The sequence below is a fragment of the Cupressus sempervirens genome, chromosome 7 (assembly GCF_028749045.1).
Source record: "Cupressus sempervirens isolate cs-2001-9-10 chromosome 7, ASM2874904v1, whole genome shotgun sequence".
NCBI classification, from domain to species: Eukaryota; Viridiplantae; Streptophyta; class Pinopsida; order Cupressales; family Cupressaceae; genus Cupressus; species Cupressus sempervirens.
This window is the reverse complement of record NC_143124.1, coordinates 851,944,119-851,950,118: the sequence shown is the minus strand read 5'-3', so window position 1 is coordinate 851,950,118 and position 6,000 is coordinate 851,944,119.

Sequence of the window (6,000 nt, the reverse complement as noted above, 5' to 3'; positions counted from 1 at the left end):
CATAGAGGGGGAGTATTATGTTAAACGATATATATCTATATATTAGAAAGAAAGTATTTAATAAACTTTTTATGATTATAAATTTTATATAATAAACAAATCCTTTTATAAAAAAAAAAATGATTTACAAATTATTATAAAAAAAATAAATTTTTTTAAAAATAATAATATTAAAAGGGGTTGGGATATACCCCCCCCCCCGTACCTGCTACCGGCTTTAATAAGCCGCGGCAGCCGGTACCTCTACTGCCGCAGGCAGCAGTTGTACTGCTGCTGCGTGCAGCAGGGTACCCTGCTGCCACAGGAAATAGGCTGGCGGGCCTTTAATCATGCAACAATATTATAAATATATATATATTTTAAAAAGGTTTTAAAGATTTTTATAATAATTTTTATTAATCAATTTTATATTTAATATAATTATTAATAAATTTCTTTTATAATTATATTAAATTCAACAAAATTTTAATTAATGAATTTGTTTAATAAACGTTATTAAAATTTATTTATTTTTATAATTAATTAATTAGTATTGTTATTGGTATTATCTAGTTAATAATTAATTAAATAATATTAGAATGGTTTTGCTTAAAATATATATGTATTAATTAAATTAATTAAAATCTTTTTAACTAAGGTTAATTAATATAAGAAAGTTATTTGAATCAAGTATTGAACTTATTTAAATTATCGATAATAACGACTTTAATAAATTGAGAATCTTATTCACTTAAACGTTCATTGAAATGCAAATTGAAAACGTTATTTTTGACTCTATTATGTCTTTTCAAATCAAACCCAACTATGAAACTGTACTGTTTTTCTTATACTGTCTCTACTTTGGGATTTTGGTGTTGATTAGATGTTGACCAGTCTAGGACGTACACCAAAAGTTTAATGGAATTTCTTTGATACTATTTTTGTGGTTGAATGTCATGTTATGACTGGTGATTCAGATTGAGATTAAATTTATGAGATTTACTTGTGGAGCATTTATGTGTACTTGGATGGGAGAACCATCTTAATAGGTTGCATGTTAAGGAACCGAGTTTGATCTTTATGGGTGTTGTGGTATGGGACACAACTGTATTTTTATGTGCTTAGGAGAGGTTGTCTAGGTACGTGACTTGGGAGTGGCTTGCATAGGGGTCCGGGACCCAAAGTGGTCAGTACCAGGGTAACCTAATGCAAGTTATGTAATAAGTGATAATCTAGTAATTAAAATTTATGGGGGGAAACACACTAAAAAGATAAGTTAGAGATTTTTGATCTACCCATGCCTTTAGTGCTTGTATAGACTAAGGATGGGAATGAGATGAGTGCCTCGTCTTCTTGAGAGGGCTTTCTAGTTTCCATATGTGTGATGTTGAGGGTTCAGGGTTCATAGTAACCAGTCCAGGGTAACTCAATGCTTGAGGGTCCGGGGTCTATTAAGAGATCAGTCCAGGGTAACTCAAGCAGCCATGTGATGACACTCCCTAGTATGTAGCCTAAGTCTCCTCTGTAGATTTTGTGTATCTCTGATGGTGTACTTATTGTTGGTAGTGTATCTATTATCGGATGTGTTTATTATGGTGATTTACTTTCATGGATGAAGATTGGTGATTCATGGATGATGTATTTTTGACATGTGGCTTTTGACTTGAGGTGATTGTCTTTTGTTGACTTTATCTTGTGATTTTGGTATTTGGTTTATACTTGGTTTATGATTGATGTTTGATTATGAGGTGTCGGTATTGGATTGAGTGTTCTTTCTCTTTGGACTATTTTATCTTCTTGAGTAGCATGTGTTACCTTTGAGGTAGTTTTGGCTATTAGGGGTACCTGGCCTAGGAATTTTTTATGTTTGATTAGCCGTATGTGGATCGTTCATTATCTTCCCTGCACAGTGGGAGTGGAAGCCTGACTAGGTAACCACGTGGTCGGGAGGTAGTGCCTTCTTACCATTTGGGTTCCCTTCACATTGCGAGCTGTTGGATGTTCGTTGCAGAAGATGTACCTTTATCATTCTTATTTCTTATCTTAGAGACTTCTTTTTAGATGATGTATATATGTTATCATGTATTCTGATTTATTGTATCTATTTTCACATACCCTGCGACATGTGTAGTGGATGTTATTTAGTGGATGTACTTTCATTGTATTATTTATACTTATGCAATTGCTTATGCGATTATGTATCTGTTATTCCTTTATGATCTTGAGACATTGTACTTGAAACTTAAACTAATTAATTTAAAATTATTAAATGTGACTCAACGTAAAGGAATCCTTGAGGAATTGAAACTGTATCTGTAATTGCAAATGTGTATTTGATATGTATGTTCTTATTGCTTCTGCATTAATGTTATCTTGATGTTGTTTAAACTTCAAAAAAAAAAATAGTTCAGTAAACATTGTAACATCTTAGGTTTAATTCTCTTGGGTTCCTGAGCGGGGCGTTACATCTAGTTTCAGATGGTTAAATTCACAATATTACGAGATTTATTTAGTTTTCAATGGTTATATGTTTATTTTCTTTTCATATCTTTTGTATTTGTTCATCACATAGTTGCATGATATTTGGTCGAGTATATTTGATATTTTTTTGAATAGTATTGTATGTTTGGCATGGTTAAATTCAATGTTGATCATTTTGATAAGAATTTATGGAGTTTGGTAATTGCATTAGATACATCATTCTAAACCAAAAGTTGGCATTTTCCCCATCATTTCACTACATAAGCAATTTGATTGCATTCTAACATTATTGTAGTTACTAGGAGTTTAAATGTCAAAGTTATCTCTCTTATATTTAGTTTGCATGAAAATTGTATGTATTAATGTCTACCTATATATTTACATAGTGTGGATCATCTATATGCATTCAAAAGTAAAAAACAATTGCATCTACATTGTGGTTCTTTACATAGACATCTTAGTAACAATTTGAGAGCATTTAAAACACATTTGACATCATTTCAAGCAATCATTAATAGACAGAAACATTGAAACAACATGTACAAAGATTATTTACAATGTATTTAACAAAATTCCTTGAGTCTCTAATTTTGAGGCTGAGTTTGGCAAGGGATCTTTCACTGGTATAAGTGTGTGATTTTTCCAACTTGTAGGCTAAAGAGAACCTGCAATACTTCCCCATCACATGGGGATTCATTGTCCTCCATAGCAATGGGTAAAAGCACAAACTTGTGTCACCCTTTTACAAAGGAAAAGTTTAACAAAGGTGTAGGTGTTCACATTCAATGACATAAAATTGGTATTATTATTTAGAATTTTAAAATGAATTAAACTAATGAAATTGTAGAAATGGATGAATTTTAGGATTATAATTTTTAATAATTATTTGGAACAAGAAATTATATATTTTCCTATTTTTTAAAGATAAATTTTAGTTGCTAAAAAATGCTAGAAATTACGAGTCCAGTTCCCACGAAAAAACTATATGGAAATAAATATATTTCCCTTTGATCTTAGATTATGTTATCAATAATATGTGTAGCTATAACAATCAAAAATAAAAATGGGCTTTAGACATGTATTTTCTCTTTTATAACGATTCAAATTTCAACTTATTCAAATTGATAGTTTTCATATCCCACCACATTTTTCAAAATAAATCTATTCTAACCAAAAGAAAAATTATATATTCTAGAAGATGAGTCTCTCCTCTAGAACATTATTTAATTTTTAATTTTTTAATAAAATTTAATAATTTTTTCTTTCTCAAAATTGACATCTTCTCGAGTGTTTTTTTAAAAGGCAAAAGTGGCATGCCACTGTAATATTTTATAAAATTGATTCAATGAGGTCAATCGGGAAAGAATCAGTGAAGAAAACCCAACATCATCCCTAAAATATACATAGTTTTATATATTTTGAGCAAATAATTACAAAGGGTGTATCAACTACCACCCATAAGTATATCCAAAACTGAATATCAACCTATCTAAAAACTCTATTAGGTCAAAATTTTCAATATTTCGATATCCAATACAACAAATCTAGCAAAAAGATAAAAAAAACTAAAACATATCCACAAGGTCATTCTTTCATTCTTCCATGTCATCATAACCACAAAGGAACTTACTTTTGAGATTTGGAAAACCCGCCCAAATAGCATGACTGCCCTCTTCTAGAGAACCTTGACCACCATGCCAATCCCCACTATAGTCATTAATAGGCCCCCAACCAGAGCATGTCTGAGAAATATTATGAGACCAACCCGAACTGGCATTTGAATAAAAAATTGATCTCCAAGCATATTGATCTTGAAGCCATAAATTAGCATGGCCACCACTTGGCCCTTGAAGATTTGACTATTTAGAAACCCTTTGAAGGTCAATTAGGGCATAACCCACCTTCCTTATTCTTTCTTCAAACTAAAAACCAAGAGACTGAGAAGCTTCTTGTAGTGCATTCTTCATGTGGATGGAACTACAATTTTCAATTGATTTCTTTATAGCTTCAAATACAACAAAATATTCATGCTTATGCAAAATCTATGAATGAGAAAACAAGCCTCCCACTAATGCCATACCATTCCAAAGATCATATTGCTGCATAGCTAATGACAGTTTATTATCAGCAAGAAAACTATTGCATATTACCTTTTTAGCCAAATCTTGAAGCAACATAGGAGACTACATGAGATCCATCACATTTGAGAGGAATATTGAAACAAGATGCAAAGGATAGAAAAAGAGGGGTGCCAAGGAATTCAGTAATTCTTCGCCTATGACATGGCGGATGGCTCTCCTTACTATTGGAGAATAGACAATAAACATAATGTTGAGCACTGCATCAGATAAGTCACTGGACAATACACCTTCCTCCAAAGACAATAAAATCTAGATATGGAAATTCTTTGGTAGTATACCACAATGTTGTTTATGACACAAATTGCAAGTAGTAGCAATATCCCAACCATGTTGCATATTGAAACACAAAAGCCGACCAAAGTTAAGAAGAACTAAAGCAAAATGACAATTGCAGACCAAAGCTCTGGATATCTATAGTAGAAAGCAGATAGGAGATTAAATAAATAAAGCACAATCCTCTATCTATAACATTGAGGCTAAAATATGTCATATACCATGTGAGAACACACACATATTATGTCCTATGAAAAACTAGCTTTAGTACGTTCAAAACCACTCCATAATGTCATAAAGATTACCACACGAAGGAGGATCAATTCGTAATATGTAGAATGGATGCCGCAGGTACATAATATGACATGTAATGAATATATCGTATACCCTCAATCTTATCAACTTGAAACTTTTGACAATTCCAAATAAGCAATGTGATCCTTAGTCCTGACAAATTTTAATTGTGACCATTCCATATATGCAAATTGGTCAAGATATTATATGCGAGCACGAACCAATAGACTTATCTTCCTGAATTAATATTTTGAGTGAAACATGTTTTTCAATTATGGATAAAGGTTGAAGTGATGAAACCATCAACCCATCACAACCTAAATTCGAAAGAAAGTTCGCAACTTAGTTTCCTTCCCTATAAGTGTGTGAAATACAAACATCCATGCACTCATCTAGGAGCCTCTAGATTTGACTAAGAATATATTTTAGTTTCCAAGATAAGATAGCCCTATGAATATAGTCATTTATAGTAACAGAGGAATCCCCTTCAATATGTAGCAAATGAAAGTTACCTTGTTTTGCTAAAATAAGACTAGCTAATAGGGCTTGTGCCTCTGCCATGTTATTTGTATTATTAGGCAAAGGAGATGTTGTAATTACCACAATATATCCATTTGAATTTCTAATGCACACACCAAAACCAAAGGGGCCATGATGCACCATCAAAATTCAATTTCCAATATCCTTCATCTGGTGGCCTCAATCTTGTTTGCTTATGGGATACTGAAGAAGTTGAAAAATTATCAATTTTCCAACCATCTAGAATGAATAAATGCTTCCATCTTTGAATAATTTGAGAGTCCAAAGAAGTAATAATAGGATTGAATTTTGT